The 22,190-nt window shown below is 49.5% G+C and overlaps 1 long non-coding RNA gene across 1 annotated transcript; it reads right to left on the bottom strand.

Annotated features, from left to right (window-relative positions):
* Nucleotides 1-6,124: 6,124 nt before the first annotated feature.
* LOC135181361 (uncharacterized) lies at nt 6,125-21,473 on the bottom strand. The gene is made up of 9 exons (XR_010304838.1): nt 21,364-21,473; nt 19,828-20,068; nt 19,306-19,537; nt 18,235-18,311; nt 16,865-16,951; nt 15,283-16,133; nt 12,980-13,142; nt 8,136-8,261; nt 6,125-6,210 (listed from the first exon to the last, which is right to left on the bottom strand). It is a non-coding gene; the product is annotated as an uncharacterized LOC135181361 (long non-coding RNA).
* Between the last annotated feature and the right edge of the window lie 717 nt (nt 21,474-22,190).

The following is a 22,190-nucleotide window of genomic DNA, read 5'->3' as shown; positions in this document are numbered from 1 at the left end:
ATGTACCTGCCAGCACTCCTTCCAACTAAAACCATGCCGCTCACGCGTGCGCTGCTGCTTGTTTTTAACAGCGTCATTCCGGCGCAGTGCCCAAGCGACAGGGACAATCAAGCTTCATTTCTTTGTGCAATTACAAAGAGCCTCAGAGTGCTCCATCAGTCAGAGCAGTTGATTCTCCAGGCCCCAAGCCAACGGGAGGAGCCCCCACTGGGTTCAGCGGTGACGGTTTGTCCCACTGTTTTGGCAAGGGGGAACAGGCGCTGGGTTGGGGTCTTTAAGTTTCCTGAATTGAATTATTGAAGAGATTAGCTGTTACCTAATTCTGAATCAAAAATACTTAATGAGTGCTTACCTGCCACCTAGAAGTGTGTGGTAAGATTAATTAGGTAGGGTTTTTGAAATGCTTTGAAGATTAAACCCAGCACTTAATTATAATTGGATAAAGTAGGACAGGATAGTGAGCACCAAAGGAGCCTGGCAACAGCATCGAAGCTGCTGCTGGTGCCGGAACGTTCTCCTTTGTGCAAGCTGTGCCACCAGGCGCTGAATCACCCAAATTTAGGCTTTACCACAAGAGTTTCCTCCAGGAAGGTGCCTTCACGTTGGCCGGCCGCAAGCTCAGGTAAAGCCGAAGCCGTCAGGTGCCTAAGATCTCCTGCGCGGAGGACGATGAAACGCCCGCGGCCGCTCAGCACCACAGACACTGCTTAAAGCCGCGTACGGGGGACAGGAGCAGTGGGGAGAGAGGCCTCCTCCTGGCACACCTGCACCGAGTCACAGGATCCTGGCAGCCGGAAGGGACTTCTGCCGAACAGCCAGAACAAGGCCCAGGCAGAGCAGGATCGCCCAGAACAAAGGGCCCAGGGACACGTCCAGGCAGATTCTGAATGTCTCCTGAGATGGACACTCCACAACGTCTCTGGGCAGCCTGCCCCAGGGCTCTGTCAGCCTCACGGTGAAGGGCTTTTTATCTCACGTGGAACCTCCCACGTTGCAGTTTGTGTCCATTGCCCCTTGTCTTGTCACTGGACAGCACTAAGAAGTGAGGCTTGATCCTCCTGACACTCACCCTTTAGATGTTTCTAAACATCAGTGAGGTCCCTGCCTCAGTCTCCTCCAGCCTCAGCAGACCCAGCTCCCCCCACCTGCCCTCACACAGTGGTTGTTCCTGTCCCTGCCAGCACAGGTGAGCAGCCAGCCTGTGGGCACACTCATGCTTGTTGGTCCCTTCCTGCTGTCTGCCTTCCATTTCCAGCCAGAAAGGCTGGCATTGGTATGCCACAGTGACAGTGCTGCTGTGCAGCCTCTGCCAGGCACATCACCTGGAGGTCTTGCCACTAGCTTCCCAGCAGATGAGCTCCTGCCTACCAGAGCCTTGTGGTGCTTGCTCTTCTGTGAAAGCAGCTGGGAAACTCCTCTTCTTCACTTTGGAACGGCTGCTGAATTCTGGTGTCAGCTTCCCATGGCATTCTGCCCTTCTCAGAGCAGCAATGGCTGCAGTTAAGGCACGTCCATGATCTACCTTCAATGCCACTCATTCACTGCCCCTGAATTCCATTTTCTGGTTACTTTCCCAAATGACTGCTGCAAAAGTCAGTGCTAATTACACCACAACTGGGACCTGAACATTTCAACTCTTGGAAGCTTCTTCTGGACATTCTTTTTTCTATATGTTTGTTTTTTTTTCCTGGCCTGTCTCTTCTGATCTTGTCTTTGCTGCTGGGTGAGTATCTGCACACACATTTGCCCCAGCCTGCACAGCATGGGGCAGCTTCCCTGACCAGGGTGACAGCATGGAGCTCCAAGCAGAAAACAAATACAGGCACGTCAGAAGACTGCCAAGGAAACAGGAACGCTTGGGTTATAGCCAAATGCTTCCTCGGGCAGCAACACCCTGTCAGAGTTTGTGGCAATAACTTCCTTTCTCACAGGCTGGCTTTTCCTGGGTGCAAAACCAGTCCAAAGAGTTCATTTTTGCACACTACCTAATAAACCACTTCACTCCATTTGCCAGAGCAAATCCAGGGTGCTGCAGAGCACAGCAGGGGAGCTCAGAACCCTGTGCACAGTGCTGGCAGCTGACGTCAGTGATGCTAATCCGCACTTTCTCCCAGGCTTGTGTCAAGGATAAAACCCAGGAGGAAGAAGATCACTGTCCTCTCATTTCAGCCTCTTGCCTTTTCCTCCATACACTAACAGCAGGTGCAGACCCATTCACGTACAGCTCCTCTTTGTCTTCTCTCACAGCTCACATTCACTTGCATTTGTCTCTTTATCTCCATGGCCCACAGCACAGCAGAGAGATGGGCGTCTCGTTAATGAAGTTATCTTCTCAGCACTGCTGCAAGGCAGGCAAGCACTATTACCATCTCAGCCTCCCCTGCCTCTGCTTTACAGATAAGGAAGGGAGGTATCTCATAAGCAAGTGATTTACCCAAGGTCAGGCAGCACGCAGGGAAGCTGAGGCACTGCATGTGCCCAGCCAGGGGCAGCCCTGTGGCCACGCTCCCAAGGGAGCAGCACTGACATATTGGGCCAGTTACAGTGGTCAAGGCAGAATCAAGTGGATGCAACAGCTTCCTTTGATGACTAAAAGGTCTTCCACAGAAGATGACTGTTGTTTCAGTTTGTTCAGCCACAGTTGCCAATGTTCCTCTAGCACAGGCACTTGCAGGAGACCAAGTCACCTCCAAGCCATGAGGGCCACTTTTCAGCAATCCAGTGCTGAAAGGTGCACGACTCACAGCTGTCCTTTCCTACTGCCCTTAGCTCCGCACTGACCAGTGAGCATCTGCTCACCGCCGTCCCCAGGACACTGTATCTACAGTCTGCTCCTATCTTCAATAAGCAGGCACCCCCCCAAAAGATAATCCCCAAAACCTGAGAGAACAAAAAAGCCCAACTAACCAGCTGATAACATCTTTCTCGTCACATTTACATTATTATTCTCATCAGAAACAATTCCCAGCCTACTAAGAGAGCGCTGACCCCTGCTCGGTAGCTAGGAAACAGAGGAACGGCAGAGAGCACCTGCACCCTCAGTGAAGCCTCCTGAAGGCTGGAGCATGTTCAGGTGTGCATGGGTTCAGGCACAAAGGCAGCTCGCTCTCAAAAGGCAAAAGCTACCTTTGTGCTTTCCTTTCAGCCTTTCTGGACAGAGACATGGTGCACTGAGAAACTAAGGCTGTCACCTTTCCATCAGACAACATTCAGGCTTGAATACATTTTAAATAGAGAGAGATCTATTTTCTTATCTTTATCAATATTTTAACATTCCCACAATGAAGACAAGGGAGAAAAAAGGCTCAAAGAAATGAGATTAATTCACTATTTGAAATTTAACAATCCATTAAAGGAAATGAAACAGCTCTTTAATTTCCCTGACTCCCTCTCAGAAATGACTTATTAACTGAGCACAGTCACTTCCCACTGTAGGGATGGCATTTTTTTAAACTAGGAGCTTTCCTTTACCCTTGTTGGAAGACTTTTTTAGCAGCTTTTGGGTGATTATTTTTGTCCTTTCTGTTGACCCACAGCTATTCAGTGACATAAATCTGCCTGCATTTTCCATTTGCCCCTTGCCAGCTGCCCCAAGCCAAAGACTCCTTGCCTTTTCCCTCCCACTGCCGTAGAAGCTTTCATCTCTGTCCCCATGCATCTTGTGAGGTTCAGCTCTGCTGTGTCTTTACCTCCTCACCTCTGGGATGTTTTTGCAGCATCATGTGCTGGATGGAAAACACCTAAAGCTGAAGGGGATTTACTGGGAATTGTTGACTCACTCCGAAACACTGAGCCATAGGAGCCTGTACACAGCTGGTCACAGCTGGCACTGCCACAGCTGCTTGCTGTGGTCAGTCCCCCAGCCCCATGGCTGCAGGCTGGGGGCGGGACTCTGGCCAGCACTGCTGAGCTGCAGCACAAACAGCATGCAAAGCCGCACTGGCTGGCAGCAAGGACAGGGCTGGGCACAGCAAAGAGCAGGCAAGCTCACATCCTCCCACACACTGCCCACCGACTGTGTCCTGGAACAGACTCCTGCAGGGAGGAACTGAGTGAGCCACGGCTGGAGGCAGCCTCCCTCAGAAACCAAGAGCAAAGGGCACACGCTGCCCTTCAGTGATATTTTAGGTACCTTGTTTCCTTTCCCTACCTCTTGTTATCTGCCCTGGCCAGCTGTTGACACATTGGTCCTTGCATTTGCTGTAGCAGCCTCCTGCCTTATTCTTTTGGGCTTCTGTAATATATTTCACACTCCTCCAGAAAATGTTTCTTAAATGTATCCTTTGGAAGCATTTGAACCAGTTTCTTGTTCTGCTTGAGCCCAGGCCTCTGGAGATGAAAGAGCATCACCCTGCACTATTACTACTCCTTTGTTTCTGCTTTCTAGCTGAGTTTAGCAGGAACAAAAGCTTCAGAGCTCATTTCCTGTGGAAGCCTACAGAAAGCAGGCTGTATTTTTAGAGCAGTGGCATAATTCTGGGCAGAGGGAGAGTCTGTAAAGGAGAGGTACATCCCAGAACAGCTAGGAAAGGCTCTTTGCAGCATGGCAGTATGGGCTGAGTGCTCTGAGAGGGCTTTACCACTGCCCCTCAATGATTTAGGCACTGGAATGAGCTGCCTAGGGAGGTGGTGGAGTCACCTACCCTGGCTGTGTTTAAGGGTCATTTGGATGTGGATATGGTTTAAGGTGAATCTTGTAGAGCAGGGTTCTAGGTTGGACTTGGTGATCCTGAGTGGCTTTGCCAGCCTGTACGCTTCTGTGGTTCTGATTTCTCCTACCTGTTCTGAACTCCTGGCAAAGCTTGGATCAGGAGGCTGTGCTTCAGGGAAATGCAGAGCTGTGGCCTTTGCCAGCCTGATTAAATTGCAGTGATCCCAGTGCTTCATCAACAATGACGCTTCTCTTGCTGCAAATTACAAACAACGTTAAATCCAACACCCCAGGGCAAAGGGGATACCAAAAGAGGTGCTCAGCACTCAACTGGCACTTTCTGCACTCCATGTCAATACATTTTCTACCATAGCTAATAAGAGCATAAAAGGTGGCGTTTCTCTCACCTTTGGTTATGTTGAAGCCTTCATGCTGAGTGAAGAATTGTAGCATGAAAAGAACGTTCTGTGCTGCAGCCTTCTCCCAGACAAGCTCACCAGCCTGGCTTTGCACCCACTCATCACTCCAGGGCTTCTGCAAGGTCGGGTCCACCTGAAGTGCTTCTCCAGTGCTCCCCCTCCAAGCCACCACTGCAGTATGAGGTGGCCTGGTCACTCCCGGCAAGAAAAGAGCAGCTCCAGAGGGACACAACTCTGCAGCCCTTCTCCTGCATCGAGATGAACAGTGGAAATCTCAGGCTGGGGGGACATGACAATGCCACCACGGAGACAACACTCAGGGGACAAACCCTTTTCTGGAACCTTTGTTGTTGTTTTCCTTACTGCTGCTCCTCACTCTTCTACAATTGCTTGGCCAGGAGATAATTAAATGGCATCTCCCAGGTTTAGGACCTGTAGCCCTGTCCTGCAGCAAGCTCATGGAAGCTCTCCATTGGCCTAGTTCCTAAAGCAAACTTCAGTATTTGTACAATCATGGAATGAGTTGGGTTGGAAGGGACTTTACAGATCAGCCAGTTCCAAACCCCTGCCATGGGCAGGGACACCTCCCACCAGCCCAGGTTGCTCAAGGCCTCATCCATCCTGGCCTTGAACACCTCCAGGGAGGGGACATCCACAACCTCCATGGGCAACCTATTCCAGTGTCTCACCACCCTCACTGTGAAGAATTTCTCCCTCACATCCAGTCTCAATCTCTCCTCTCCCAGCTCAAGGCCATTGTCCCTCATGCTATCACTATCAAAGTGTACCCCCCCGACAGGGGAGGTGCTCCAGCCCTCTGATGATCTTCATGATCTCCTCTGGACCCATACAGCAGCCTGCAGTCACATTTCAGCACAGTGACCACGAGGCTGGTGTGAGCAGCAGGGACCCGTGGCCAGGCCAGGCTTTAGTTGGTGCCTGCCTCGCAGCAGTGAGAAGCTGCAGCAGAGGCAGGCGCAGCGACAGGCGCTCGGTAATTTCTCTGCTCACGAGCAGACACAATAACATCTTTCCACAGAGAAGAGGGACAGGACATTTTAAAAGAGAAGGAGGTTTACTTTATGGTCTTTTTCACGGTGTTCTGCCTCTCTGATTCCAAATTCTCGGTTCAGTAGCACGCTGAAAGATAGAGTTCATTAGAAAACAATCTGTAAGAAGAGTATTTGATGGCTTACACGGCAACACAGATCTAGTCTCAACAACAACACAGAAACCAATACAAGATGTGCAAAAGGAATTGAATTGTGTATGGATTCATGGCTCTTCCTCGTACAGAAACAAGACTTCTGAAGTTAAATTAGGTTCATAACTTTTATAGGCAGAAAACCATTAGTGATGCTACAATGACCTGAAAGAATAAACAGGGATAATGTCCTGGTGTTAAAAGTTGGTTGGCAATAGCCTTGGCATTGTGCAGCTTTTCTGTGAGAGACTGAAGATGTTTAAGAACTGTGACTAAGCCTTTTCCAGCTTCTGAAAGAAGGAGGCACTGGGAATGGCAGCACAGCCTAGAGAGCTCCTCAGTTCTCCCGATTAGAATACCTCCCAAGCTCAGAACCTGATGCTGCCCTCACTTCCATGAGAACATCAGGTAGCCACTTCTGCCAGCCTGGAGGAGTCTCTCTTATGAAAGGATATTTCCATCAAAGTAGTTTCACTTGCAATCCCTTCAAATCCAGCTTTAGCATCCTGAGGGATTCGGAGAAGAGAGCACCATTACCTAGTGGCATCACCAAATCTCCCTAAGACCACTTTTATTATTGTGTTAAGTTTTCAGTGAGCCCTTCTTTGTCCTCTGCTTAAACTACAGCTTTAATTTAGTGGGCTTAGTGAGGCTAAAATGTTCTCTTCCTTGCTGTATTTTTAAAGGTCTTCATGGCCTATTTAAGTAATTATAATTATCCATAAATCATCACTGATGAACGTCAAGCAATGACACCTCAGCTGCAACTGAGACTCCAATTTTACACTAAAAGAAGATTTTAAAAGCCATCACTTTTGTAAGAGTTCCAAAGGGTCAGACTCTCAGCTCCAATGGTGGTGAGCTAAAGCAAGTCACTAAGGGTTGATAGGGCCACTGCAATGGAAAGGTGATGCTGCTGAAAGGACAGTCAAACCACGGGGACCACACTCTGCCACACTGAGGCAATTTGTAACTCCTGCCTGTCCACAAGGGATGCAGGTGGAAGGCTTTTTTCTAAGGCAGCTTTAGAGGGAGGACGGATCCTCACTGCCAAAAGCAGTATTAGAATCATGGTGATTAAGGTTGGAAAAAACCCCTAGGGTCACTGAGTCCAACCATCAACCCAACACTGCCATGGCTGCTAAGCCATGTCCTGAAGCGCCATGTCCACAGATTTCCTGAGTGCCTGCAAGGATGTGCAGCCCATTCCAAGCCCTGATCGCTCGCTCAGTAACGACAATTCTCTTGCTATCTGGTCTAGAGAGGAGATAACCAATTGTGGGCACTCTCCAGTTCTCTCTCCAGGGCTCTGGGCACAGTCTAGCGGTAATGCCCCCACGGATGCACACTGCCAGGGCACACGGCTGGCACTCAGAGCAGAGTTTGCTGCCCAGGCTGCAGTGTTTTGAAAGGGGCTTGTTTTTTTCGCTTGCTCTTCATCTACCTGCACACAGCCTGGACTGGATCTCAGTGCTTTTATAGCCTGAAATCAGCATCTTTGTTCATTTCTTCATGAAAAAACAAACTACAGCCAAGTGAGAAGAATGTTTTTAGTCAGCTCTTAGGTGATTGATATCTACCCTACCTTTCATCCATCAAAAAGTCTCTGGGTAACAGCTTAGTCACATAATGGAATATCTATTGACATATTTTAATACAGAGCCAAACCTTAGAGAAGAGCTGAGATTTGCTGGCCAACAGTTCTGCACCTGTATTGACTAAGCAGCCAGCTATGTTTTAATAGCTGTCCTGTGTGCTCTTCTCCCCCAGCCTTGGGCTCCACTTTTGTTATTTCAGACAGTAATGTTGGCAGCATAATGGTCAGCAGTCTATTGCAGCCTTGAATAAATGCATAACACACCTCTGTTCCTATGTAAATGCTGAAAGAAGCCTCCTCCATCTGATATGAAAATCCTGGCATTCCCAAGCCTTCTTTGTGCCACAGTGACAGAGGTCACTTCATTCCTGAGGGCTCAGCCACCTATAACTGACAGCAGCAGAGGGTGAGTAATGAGTTATGCTAAGCAAGGTGTGCAGCAGCAAGCCACGCAGCTCCTGTCCAGCACAGCAGCCAAAGGCTCCCATGGCCAGCAGCAGTTGTCACCCTACATAAACCATGATGTGCATCGTAAAATCAAACTGCTCAGGTAAAAGTGGCCCTGCTGAGCTGCATGCTGAAGGTGCCTGCCACTTTGCCTGCCCCTCTGCAGCAGCAGCAGAGGCTCCAGCAACAAGGCTGCAAATTTGTGTCTCAATACAGAACTCATTGCCATTCCCAAAGAGGAGTGAAATCTTCCCATCTTAAACACTAATCCCATCCCAACCGCAGCATGGAACCACCATCAAGAGCAGAAAAACTTCCTGTTTTCAGGTCACTCCTCAGGTTACAGCTTCCTACCTAAACTTCAGGTAGAACATGAAGAGAAACAGAAACAAAGCTCTGGCTAGACTGGATCAGAGATTTTGAAGCTGAAAGGGCCAGTAAGACGCTGAAGAAAACCCTGCAGCTGATCAGACACCTTAGTGCTGCCCTGGGAAAACGCCTCTGCTTGGCAGAGGAATGCACCGGCAGCTGCCAGCCGGAAATACCTGCAGGAGGAGCAAGGTGCCCAGGGCTGGAGGTCCTGCAGGGGCAGGTCTCCACTGCACCAGCTCCCTCCCTTCCGCAGCCAGAGCCCGGCCCGGAGAGCCGCTTCTGTTGGGAAGCTTTACGGCCTAGCTTACTAATGAACTCAAAAGCAGAGTCTCCCTGCTTCCCCCTTCCTGCCAACCCTTCTGGAAAGCCTTGACAGAGCCTCTGTTCCTACTCCTTTCTGCAAATACCTACAGTCAGGTCATTCCTTTCAGCTAATGAGAACTGCCTGATTTTCATTCCAGCTTCCCCCAAAATGCCCTCCTTCAGCTCTGCTCATCCTTGGTTCTTTTCACCAGAGCTGCAAACCACATCTACTTTGACTCCAGACCATCAGCTCCTACTCAGCCCCTGTCTGCCAGCTTTCCCTGCTTTGAGGGGACACGGTGCTGCCACTCAGCTGCTGTTGAGCTGGGTGGTGAAGCACTTCTGCCAGTGCCATGAGAAGCACACAGCTGAGGCTGGCCTTTCTGAGAGCTACCCAGACTGCCTGCAGACCGAGGAGCTACCACACCTACATGGCTGAGAAGCAGGGACAGGCTTTGATCATGAAGCCTGAGCATGGCTGGCAGGGGCTGATGGCTCTGTTGGGCATGCTGGCAAGCATGCCCATGCACAGCCCCTCCTCTGCCAAGCCACCTTTGAAGACGGCAACAGATATGAAGGCAACCTCCGGTGAGCTCTCTCTGTCCTCAGCCCCACATCTCTCACTGCATGCCCAAGCTGCACATGATCCCCACACTACGTTCATTAGAGACTGGGAAAGACTGAAACTGGAGTTTAATGAGTATAAACAGCTGGGCTAGGGCAGCTTTGGATTCTGAGAGCTCTGCAAAACCCCAACACTTTGACGTGCAAGTTGATGGAGGGGATTTTGCCAGAGAAGGTGACAGACCCCAGGATTACAAAACACTCTCTCAAGTCGTTTCCCAGAGCTACCCAGCCGCCACAAAGTCAATGACTGCATTCTGCTTCTAGCTGCTCAGCAGGTTCAGGGCAAAGCAGGAAGGAATCTGACTGAATCCATATTAGGGTGAAATTTTGCTCCAACACACAGTAAAGGAGAAACTTCTTAGCTGTGAGTGCCTTTTTCCATCCAAGTTTTCCGCCCCAAAGTAGTTTTCCTCTCTACAGGCAGACCTGTGGGCACATGGGGGGAAAAGGAGCAGCCCACACTGAGAAGCAATCTCATTGTGCCATCTGAGGGCACTTCTGCCCCTTTAAAAGAGATAACAAAAAAAACCCAAAACCATAATTTGATTTTTTCTTTTTAACAAAGCAGATGAGTTTGTGGAAAACTACTGCCTAACCTGTCAGGGCCATCAGCACACTGCTGTCAGTAGTGCTTTTATCTCTGCTTTAGAGAGACTGCATCCTGAGGTGAGGGGGGAAGAAGACAAAGTTGATTACAGATCTGGAGAAAAAAAAAAGCTGGTATTTAGCTGAAGGCAAGGAGAAAAAAGCCCTCCTCAGAGTGCCTATGGTAATAAGGAAGTGACAAACTGTCAGCCCGCGGCTCAGTAGCCGATGAGCAGCTCTGCTGATTGCCAAGTGTGCACCTCACAAGGCAAAGGCACTAGACGGAGAGGACCGATAGAGAAAACAGGACTGAAACGCAGCTGGTGATGGCTGCCCGAGCACTGCCAGTCTGCAGAGTTCGTGCTGATCTCCAGAGGGGCTGGAAACAGGACTGAGATGGCCTGAGAGTAGGAGAAGGTCTCGGTGCGTGTTACAGAGGCAGCGTGGGGGGCTGTGCTCGTGGCTCTGGAACAGCCGAGCCAAGAGGCACTGCTCACAGCCACTGCGCCTAGGCTCCGGCGCCCCCCAGGCTGTCCCTTGGGGAAAAGGCGACCGGGAGATGGCCCCACTGGTGCCAGGCATCCTCCGGTGTCAGCCCGCAGCCCCTCCTCGCTGCTCCAGGGGATGTGACCAGAGGGAAGTCGCCACTGGAAGAGTTTTGGTAAAAAGCATAGAACCCAAAGGTACAAACATCCTGCCAAGTGTCACCCTGGGTCCCTGCAGTGCGGCTGCACGGGTGTGCTGTCAGCTCTGCCAGGGGATCACCATTACTGCTTTTTTACCAGGGCAAGATCCGTTATCTGAGCCCTTTCCCTGTTGTCATCACCTTGTCAGATCCTGGTTTTGCAGACTTGCCCTGTGGCAGCTCTAGAAGAAGCAGCAGGAGGAAAAGCAAAGCTCATCATCTGCCTCCCCAGCAGAAGAGCATCTTTAAAAGCTCTCTAAGCTGTGCAGGAACCTCTAAGGAACGCTTGCAGATAATAAATATCTAATGACAGCAGGGGCTTATCACCTGCAGGAGGCAACGACTCTTTCTCCTTTGGAGGCAAAATGGCCAACTACAAATGTTTGAGGCATTTGCACTGCAACAGCCTCTCTGTAAGGAGCCTGCCTTGTTTCCCCGCATACACTCAGCACAACCTCAGGGCTCCCATCTAGGCAGTGGAACACACCACCACTTCCACTGGGCCAGACTGCAGAAGGTGAGAAGCTGTGAAGCTGCAAGTGGCCTAGAAGGCACAGAAGGCCATGACTGAGCTGGACTAGAACAGCCACCTGAAGAGCACAAGAGATGCTGGGTTTGTCCCACAGACATACAAACAGCTCTGGTGGGGCAGTTCTGTTGCACAGAAGGGAGTTAGGAAAGAGGATTCTTCAGTTTGGAGGGAAGTCCTGACCTGCTGATAATGAGGGACTGTCAGGGTGGTAAAAGAGCTTGTACTTGTGCCCACCCAACCATCTGAGCATGGGAATGTTCTGGGTTTGAAACTGTTTTGCTGCTGCTGGGCACGAGGGTCCCGCCTGAGCCAGCAGGTGAGAGCTGGTAAGAGCAGGACAGGTGGTGGTGGGGGGTTGTGGAAAATCCATCCAAAGGAGTTTAGCACAGTGGGAAATAAATTACACTGGTGCCATTCCTCCTCATGGCTTAGTCGAGGCTTCAGAAAGGCAGCAGCTATAAACACGCCATCTGACTGTTTGGAATTGATTTAGTGTGGCACAGTCTGCGGCTCCATCTCCAACAAGAGGCACAAAAGGAATAACTCAGAACTGGGGTTTCAGAGCCCACTGCCTTTGCTTTAAGGAAAACCTCTCTAGTTTAATCTTATGATGCTGGAAACCATGTTAGTAGTTGGGGTTTTGTGAACCCAGTGAAACACTAAGATGGCAGATGGTGTACAGGCTCAGCAGGGATGAAGGCTGCGTGACTGTGCTAGCAATAAAACATAAAGGGCCTCTTAGGCTGTGGGTGGTGGAGAGGTTCTGTTTGGGGCAATTATTACCTTAGTTTTTCTTTCCAGTGTAAGCCCTGTAAGGCACATCTGCATTATCTTTTATAACGCAATGAGGAAGGGGGGAAAAGGGGAGCTTCTTGTATTGCTGACACAGCTTCGGAGACCAGATGACTCAAAGTAATTCAAATGCAAAAACGGGCTTACAAACGTGGTACAGGGACAGGGTATCTGACCCAGAGGCAGACTGAAGCCTGGGATCCCAGGAGCTAACGTTCTAGCCCTGACAGTAACCAGCAACGGCCATGAACAATGGAACTCACCCTGAGCTACCATCACTAGCCAAGGTGCCCGAGAAACTGCCCTCCGTGTCAGCCACTGCCGAGACTGAAGCCATGGTTCTCTGCTTAGCAAATGCACCACAACTGCCTCCAGATCTTGGATCTTGGGATTTATGCACAAACAGTTCTAAAGCCTCAACCCACAAAACACATTTCAGTGGTAGGAGAAAAAGCTTAACATGTGGGATCAGCAGGAAGAGACATAATGCCACCAACTGCCTCCCAGCAAAGCTGTGTCATTGCTGAGTGTTCACTACAGGTCTCTACCACTGTCACCACGTTCACAAGGGACTCACCTGAGCAGCAGTTGCTACCTGAAGAGAGCAAAGCTTTCCTATGCTGGCATTAAGGTAATGTCAGTGACCCTGATTACTGGCTTGGCCTATCCCTAGAGAATATCTGTACGTTATCTGACACGCTCTGGAAAACAAGACTCAGAGGCATAAGCCCTGCTCATCACAACCAGTGCTACTTTCGTGCTCACCTTGAGAAAATGCCTTGATACATTCCACAGCTCCTCATCAGGCTGTAGGATCCCCTCAGGCTGCCATCAGCATCCTGTGCAGGTGGTGTCACCAGTGCACCACAAAGGGTGTGCAGAACTGCATCCTCCGGTACAGACACACCCCCAGGGATGCAGAATGTCACTGTAACCAAACCAAAGTGGACACAGAAATTAATTTATCCATCAACTTCTTAGGGCCAAGCACTACAAAACCCAAACTCGCACTGAGTGCTAGAAACAGGGTGAACCCCACTCAGGGATGAGGCTGTCAGCCTGGCACTCCAGCAGGCTTTGAAGTCTTCTGAGAACCAGCCCTGGAGCTGGCTGTCCAGAGAGGCTGTGGAGTCTCACCCTCTGGAGACATTCAAAGCCTTCCTGGCCTGATTCCCATGCAGCCTGCACTAGGTGACCCTGCTCTAGCAGGGAGTTGGACTCAATCACCTCCAGAGGTCCCTTCCCACTCCTACCATTCTGGGATTTGCCACCACAGAGTGTCTGAAGGATCTGTGAGCCCACTCTGTGTGAAGTCTGAATGTCAGTTTCAGTTTTTTTCTGGGAATGTCAGAATTTCCCAAGGATGGAAATTCCCACTTCTGAGTAGCCCTGAGTGCTGGTCAGGTGCCCTTGCTCCAGGGAGCAGACAGACAGGAATGGCACAACAGGAGCCCTCTGCCCAGCACACAGCCCACCGAGGCTGTAACAGATTACATGCAGAGAAATCCTGCTGCCTGCCATAGCAGCAAAGAGGAATTGGGCAAAAATTTGGCTTACTTTGCTCTCAGGGCAGAGAGCAAACACAGAATCCACAACCATGAGACAATGCCTACTGCCATCCTTCAGGCCATAGCCTCTCTCCATGTGCATTGCAATCGGAGCTCCTTTCCACTGGGAACGCTGGAGATAAATAAATCCCCTGGCACTGTGCTATTTTCAGACTCAATAAAAGCTTATTTTGAGATTAGGAGATGAGAAGCAATTAAGCAGGATGTATGACAACCGCAAACACATTCTTAATTGCCAAGAATATTAAGGTATTTTAACAACAATTTCACCTTATAAAGTAGAAGATGGTTATTATTAAGATTATGAGGAGGATTATCACAAATGTTATTGTTATTTTGCAAGCAATTATATCTTTCAGAATTGGTTGCAACCACACAAATGTTTCCAAACTCCAGTACTGCCTAATTCCAAAATTAGCCAAAACCTCTGTTGTTCTCTCCAGTTTTCCCCAGAATCGCTGCACGTGGCAGAGCACGGCAGAGAGCAGGCCCTGGCCGTTCTGAGCACTGTGCCCACCACCTCACCAGCATCCCTGCAGAATCGCTTTGCAGCTGAGTACTGGGGCTGTGGGTCAGCGTTTTACACAGGGGCTTGAACCAGTGCTTTTTTCCCCTGTATTGGTGTCACAGGGAATTCTAACAGAAATTGCAAGACATAAATAACAGCAAAGGCCAGAAGCCATAAAATCAGCAAGCAGGCCGGGCACCTCTTCGCACACTAAAGGAGGTGATAACGTTAAACAGAAAAGATGGAAGAGGTCTGGCTAGCAACAACCTCAACAAATGCCCACTGAGACCTGTGGATGAAATAACTATGAGAAGAACCTCTTCTAAATTCCAGGACTATCAAATTCCATTTTAAGTTCCTGTAGCAGCAATGGTCTCAGGTAGAATAATTTCATTAATTATCAATAAGAAGCTTGCCTGTAGATTTATTACTCAGTCAATGTGTACTGAAGCCTTTTTTCTGTCTTTCGCTGGCTTGCAGGCTTTGTCTAACTTAATATGGGGGAGGGAGGGGGAATCATTCTTACAGTTAGATATTATTCTGCTTGGAAAGGGTTTTTTTTACTTGAAGACATTTACAATGTCACTTGGAAAATTCTTGCCCTTTCAATCAGTAAATGGTTTCCCCATGCTAATCAGCTGGCATATCATGCCTAGGCAGGGGGGGACATATATATATACACACATTTGTATATGTATTTACTTTGCATTTGCACTAGCTAAAATAACCAACCCCTTTTCCACCAAGGCATTTGTTTCTCTCCCATGGGTGACTCAATGAGAAAAATGTGTAGAGATAGGATTGCAGCTACAGTTTCTCTACCTGCAAAAAGCCAGATCAAAAAAACCTGTGGGCAGCACCCAGATAATTCTTGATTTTTTCCCTGTCTAAATCCCTCTCCTTTCTCTCCCCATCACCAGCCAAGTGCTTAGACTGAAGAAAAAACTAATTCAAATGGTATCATAACAGAATGTTCTTAAACTGAGCGGCACCTTATGGTTCCAGCAGCTGTGCTGGCTCTCGTGCGTGGAGCACTCTGTGTTTCTCCATGGCTCAGGGCTGCTCTGCTCTGCATACTGCTCTTGGCTTGCAGTCTCTGCCGGTCCCTCAGGCGAGCATCCACCACGTCACGGGAACAGATTTTCTTAGGTATCCCGGAGCACAGGCTGGTGTGTGGTGGGCGTCCCCTCTGAGCAGCTCACGCAGCCACTGTTCATGAAGGTCAGACGAGTCAGCCACACAAACTGTCCTTTTTTAGCTCATGTTTTCTTTGGCATTGGAAAAGCCCTTCCAAACCCTACTGACCATGAACGTATGCGCCAGGGGCCCGGCTAGGGGAGGTTAAGTTTGACAGATTGAACTGAGTCTTATCCCTCGCCAAGGTGTTCTCCAGTCCCAAAGGCACATTTGACTGGAAGAAAGAGGGGGGGGGCAAGACTTGCTGAAGCAGCCTCATTTTCAAGCTGTCTATGGGCTCGATATGTTGGTACCAAGAGGTGCCGGGATGGAGGCACTATTTAGCCAAAAAACTGATCTTTGAAGGAAGTTCTCACTGAAGTGGAAAATTTCCATTAGCTTTAATCAACTCCTTTCTGCAGCCTAAACTAAGCACCAGTTCCAGCCCCTGCTTGCTCCACCCTGAGGCTGTTTCCTTGGGTGACACTTGGGCTGTTTATGATTAGTTGAGATCTCCATACGTGTGTTTAAGGCTGAGGGCCTGCTGCTGGGTGTTTGCATGACAGCGTGGTTGGTTTGTGCCTTTATTGTCTTTGGGCCCCATTAGTTTTCTTCTGGAGTGCTGCGGGCTTCTGAGAAGTAACAGTGTCAGCCACAGGGCTACAAGCTGAAAGGAAAAACAACTGCAGATGAGATTCCTGTATAACAAATACATTCAACGACAAGCTCCTTGTCTGACTGAATCCATACAGCACTGTTGTGCTAATTATGTAGGGAGTAAGTGATAAGAAAGCTAATTACAAGCCCCGAAATCTGTCTCCAGGTTCAGACACCACCGTGGTGAGTGCCACGGCACAGCAGAGCCACTGCAGTTGGGCTGCTGTTGAGTTTATCTTTACAATTTCGACAAGATGCTTTTCTTTGATTTTAGGCTTTTGTTCTGGGCTGCGAGCACAGCTCATGGGCCTGCAGTGGCAATAACTATTCCTCCTGGAAACCTCCAATTTGATTGAATCAAGAGCCTTGGAAACGAGCCAGGCCTTTTCCAGAAGAGTTAAGGCAGCCTTTAAGGCTTTGATATGAGAGAGAAAATGCTATTAATATCTGCAGGGGTTCAGTTCAGACACAACTCTACAGGGTTAATTTGAATGACATTTGATGACTCTTTCCCATAAGGAATAAAACACTGGTGATTTGATCAACTTACACATAACATCCGAAAACTTGTTTTCATATCAGATTCATTACACTGCCACCATATCTAGAAGCTTCTTACTAGTTGACAATTAACGGTCTGAGACAGAAAACTAAATATTTGGCACAGCAGAAGGCAGTCCTGAAGTCAGCAGTGAGACTCAGACTGGCTTCAGCAGGGCCATGGTTTTGCCTTTTACGCACCAAAGGAGCGAGGAGAGGCTGTGACTTCTGCAGCAGCAGATGTGCACTGTGGAAAATGCAGACCAGATGTCCCAGAACCAAATGTGCCTGCAAACACAAAACACACCCATGGAAGCCAAAGTCATGGTCTGTCCTTTACCTGAGACCTGCCACAGCAAGAGGGTTCAGGAGAAGAGGTCACTGTGAGTCTGGCTGCTAGAAGAGGTAGGTCCCTTTGGGAAAGGGACGATGAGGAGAGGCAGAGCTGCACAAATTACTTTGGCTGCTGTGCCGTACTGATTTTGTGACCACCCATCCCTTCCCTACCTGTCACAGATACCTACATAGCCAGTGCCACCACAGCTTATTATATTGGCACATTGATTAGTGGATGGATTCTCCAAATGCAGCTGTGAAAGACAGCAACAAACTCCCATCCCTTTACAGCCAGGAAAGAAAAGCAGCTAAGCCAAAAGTGCAAACAGATCTGTTCATTTGCCTTCCTGTCATGGATGCAACATTCACCCTTCCTTTCCAGATCACAAATGCTGTTCTTCTGAACTAAAACAACTCCCAGCTTCCTTGTAACAGAGCTAGGGAAAAGGCAATGTTTGCCAGGAACACAGGCTCATCTCCTTCTCTGTCCTGGGAGCCCATTCCCCGGGCAAGGGCCCATAGGCATGGCTGACATTGCAGAAACACCAGCCCCCGCGGCAGGCACAGCCCCGCTCAGCTTTACCGAGCTGCCGCAGGCCAGAACCCTGCAAGGAGCACAGCCACAGGTGCAGAGGGCCGGCAGCCCCAGCCGCTCTGCACTCCAGGCGTGCGTGCGCTGGGCGGGAAGGGGCTGCGGGCAGCCGCTGGCATGGCTCCTGCCAGGCTGGCTGTCGGTGCTCGTTCCAGATGGCCCTGAGGGAGTGCTGGGTGGAAGCGGTGCGGGCACCTGCTGGGCAGGTGAGGGCCGAAGCGCAGCCCTGCCCGGCGGGCACAGGCGCTCGCTGCGGCATGGCACACGCCCAGGGGTGCCAAGGCGAGCTCACGGCGCTTGGGAGGGTGGCACACTTAGCACGGAGATGCAGTGTCCAAGGAAATGGAGCACTGATAAACTTCGCCGTGCAAACAGCTGCGGACTGCCGTCGGCAGAGGACATCCAAACAGCCTCTTCGCATGCCAGCGAACCTGTAAAGCCTTCTGCTGTAACAGACCTGGGCTGTCTATCCCGCATAGCAGCCAGGCTAGCAGCTGCCTTACAAATGCTACTAGCGCCGTGTGTGCTGCGAGAGGGACAACCGGGGGCAGGCATCGAACAGCTGTGCAAGGAGCAGGGAGAGCGGAAATGGAGAGTCTGGAGTGGCTCAGGAAGGAGGAGGAGGACAAGGACTCAGCAGTACCATGCTCAGCTTGTGACCGTGCCAGGACTCCTCGGGATGCCGACGACAGACATGGCTGCTCCTTCTCTTCATTTATCCTGTAGGAAATAGCCAAACTAAACCCAGCAGCAGGCAATCAGGAAGCAAGCCATGCTGGCCCTGCAGAAAGCCTCAGCGTGGTGTCCAGGGACTGGCCCCCGGTCTGTGGAGCAGTCTCAGGGCCTCAGCTGGCAGGCTTGAGAGCCACAATCCCACCACTCCAGAGAACAAACCAGAGACGGATTTGACTCAGCTAAATTCCTGAGCAGTGGCACATCCAAGCTGGGGTATCAAAAGCAACTGAAAACAACCCCCCAGTGAGATCTGTAATTTCACTGCCCCAATTTCTGTGGCTGTACTCAAGAAAGAATGAGATTAAACTGGATTTTTGTCTTCAAAGGAAGAAAGCCTAGCGTGGGACCACATCCTTTCCTCTCCAGCACAGGCTTCTTTCAGACCTTTTAAGACTCTAAAACCAGCAACTGCAGCTAATTCAGCCCAGTGCACTCACATATTCATATTTTTTTCCTGAAGTTACAAATGCTTCCATTAAAATATGAAAATGTAGCAAGTGTGAAATAGAATTAATCAATTTTAATAATAAATTCCATCTATCTCAGTTAAAACTTGATCTATGGAAACATAATAGTCATTACCTTCCCTCCCTGCTATTTCCCCGTTGCTGCTTTGCAGTTAATTAGAGGCTTTAATGGAACACAGTCCCTGCCACCCATCAAGGAAAAATCCATATATTAAATCCACATCACCTCTAGTCCCTCAGACTCGTTCAGATATTTCGGATTTATCTGGAAATTGGATGGAAACGGTGGGCAGCACATCCCCACGCACCCAGACACTCGCGGAAGTGTCAGCACGCTGAGACTGGCTGCCAGCAGGACCTGCGCCCTCTGCTGGCCTCACGCAGAACAGAAAGGGACGGGAGGATTTCTTTGGGCAGGGGTTTTTACTTAAGAAGGTTGTGGCCGTGGAGAAAATGGGACAATCCCGAGACCTTCTTTATGTCACATTGTAGGTACAAATGACACGACTGACCTCGGGTCACAATGCTCTTCACAGAGGGAGTCTGTTTTTCCATCACTCTCTTTGCTGTGCCAGGCATCAGTGGGTGTCTGTGTGCTGCTTAAGGGGGATTTCCATTACAGATGATGTGTTGCTGTAGGTGTGGAGTTCTGTCAGGAAGGGTGTCTCTGCCGTCAGTCTCTTCATCATTTACTTCATTTCACCACCATTCCCAACTGCTGAGGTCTGCTTTGCCACTGAAAGCCTGCACAAGGGTAGAGTGGTCATTCTAATTGCCTGCTGCATGCACCGTGGTAGAACTAATGGCTTATCAGCCTAGCAGGCTGGATATGGGGAAACCACAGCACTTCATCACTCCCACCAGTATGGGTGGGAGCCCTCCACATTGCTAATCACTGCAGGGCCCAGCCTTCCATTTCTGAGAACTGGATGGCAGAATATTCAGCCAGGAAACAGCCACAACCCTGGGGCCAGCTGGCAGTGCAGACCCAGCACTGCCTCAGGTTCAGGTGCTGCAGCTTCAAAGGGACTTGCCTTTCCTCTGGCTTTCACAGGCCCATCTGCTACTTGCAGGGTGCCAGGACTCTTGGACAAGGTCTGTGACCCAGCTCCTGCCCAAGTAACCAAGATCTGATGCAGATGAAGATCTCTCTTGCCAGTGCAGATGAAGCTCTCTGTAGCCATAGTTGATCCCTTCCTCCTTTATCCACATCTCAAAAGCAGACAGCTCCAGCAGCCTGATCTGGGGCATTGTCACCAGCACCCAGACAATAACCTGCACATCAAATATAAAATCAGCCATTCAGATGCTGTGTCAGGAAATTTAAGGTCAAATTAGGAGACAGGCAGTGACTGCTACTAAAATATGCTAATGCTACTTAATGGCTGCATACTTTATACCATACTCCAGGCATTAAAATTAGGAGAATTTAATGAGCACTCTGCTCTCTTGATAATTTCAGTGAATGATCTACTTCTTAGCAAAAAAGTTTCAGGAAAAAGCTTTATTTTTTATGGGATAAGCAAAGACAACACATTACATCAGGAGCCATGGCAGCACTCTGAACCCCCTTACTGCATGTCAGTGAACTCTTGCTTGAAAGGAAAGCCTCTTTTGTACCCCCTTTTGCAATCCTGTTCCAGAAGTCAGCTCTTGGTTTGTATTTGACACATGAATCCTGCCCCTAATGTTTTGTAAGGAGCAGTAATGAAGAAAAACTGCTGCGTGGACTGGATTCATTACACATTTCGTTTTAACTAGGTCACAGTTCGAGACCTCCCAGCAGGGAACTGCTACTCTTCCGCTGATCCACACATTATTGCATTTGATGGATGGTGAGTACTCCACTTTGAAATACTTTGGCTCAATTACTGCAGTTTTTAGTTTCTGGATGTGGAATGCATCTGGTTTTACATTAGAATACCAAAAGAGCACTGCAATGGTTTGCTTACAGTGATTAATGCAGCACTGCAGAACCATAAACAGTTCCCTCCCAGATGCTTATACTTTAACAAAAGGACTAGAAACAGATCCATCTTGAAGCTGCAGTCTCTTGAGCATGAATAATTTTCACAAGACAAAGGTCAGATTCCAAAATGTCCTTCAAAGGAACCATCGCTAATGGCTCGGAGGCTGTCTGCACCGTGTGACGCCGTGTCAGTGACACCCTAGTTCCACATGGGTGAGGCAGCAGGCAGGGACAGCCCTGGTGCCTCCTAGCAGTTTAGTAACACCTGACACAAGGTCACTCAGCCCAAGGATGCTCCTGCATCTGTGCACAGCTGCATCTCTGCATGGTGTTGACAGCCACAATGGCAGCCAGAACCCCACAAAGATGGCCAGGCTGTGTCCAGCAGAAGCCCAGAAATGGTGAGAAGCAGACGGCAGGGTAAGAGTGCAGAAGCAAAGATGTACATCCCCCTGCACTGTCCAGATGCCCTCCTAGCTGCCCGAAGACTTACCGAGCCAGTGGCGGTGTCTGTGTTTGACAGTCCATGCTGTACAGAACTGTCCTCCCTCTAAGCTCCCCAAGCATTCCTGAATCCCTTTATCCCAGCTACTGAACATACCTGAAAGGCTGTGAAGCTTGCATCTGGCAGGTCTGATCCAAAGCTGCTAACAGTTTCAGCTCACGTGCCAGGTTTGACATGGCACCGCTAACTTCCTAACAGCACAGATAATGACTGAGGCACACGGCACCCACAGGGGCTCCCAGCCCTGCTCTTCCAATTCGGGTGTCCTAATGTCCCAACTTCAGTACAGCATGCTATGGAGGTAGCATCAGAAATGACTTCACAGCTGGAGAACTCTGTGGATGAAATGAGAGTAAGAAAGGCAGTGACCCCAGGAAAGGTCACTCTCTGCTCCAAACAGAGGTTTCACCTGCACAGCTGGCAGATGAGCATCCAGGGCTTTCCAGATTCCCTCCAACCTTGCCAAGCACCCTTAAGAATGTGGCCAGGCACATCTCTCATTGCTCCATGCATAGGAGCTGCTGAAGAGCTACAAGAGGTGCAAGGACATTCCTGCAGCTCATGTATCCACAGTTATTTCAACTCTGGGATATTAAACTAGATGAGCACATTATTTCAGAACTCTCTATACATTTACATTCTGAAATACTGCCTTCTGGTGTAGGGCTAGGAATGGACAGTGACCAGCCAGACTGTTGTGTTTAGGAAGCCATAAACTACTGAGAAGTGCCTCTTGGAGTAATGCTTCCAGCCATCGAGCACAGTTTTACTTTGCTTCCAGGAGGAAAAGGGCCTGCAATAAACCAAGGCAATGTTATTGGAACAACTCACTCAGCAGCCCTGTGACTGACAGCACTCAGAAATGCCTATAGGCAGTTTATGACTCTGTTTGAGCAGAGGGAGTTTGGAGAAAGCTGTCCTGT

The sequence above is a fragment of the Pogoniulus pusillus genome, chromosome 2 (genome assembly GCF_015220805.1).
Source record: "Pogoniulus pusillus isolate bPogPus1 chromosome 2, bPogPus1.pri, whole genome shotgun sequence".
NCBI lineage: Eukaryota > Metazoa > Chordata > Aves > Piciformes > Lybiidae > Pogoniulus > Pogoniulus pusillus.
This window is presented reverse-complemented; position numbering and strand designations above follow the sequence as displayed.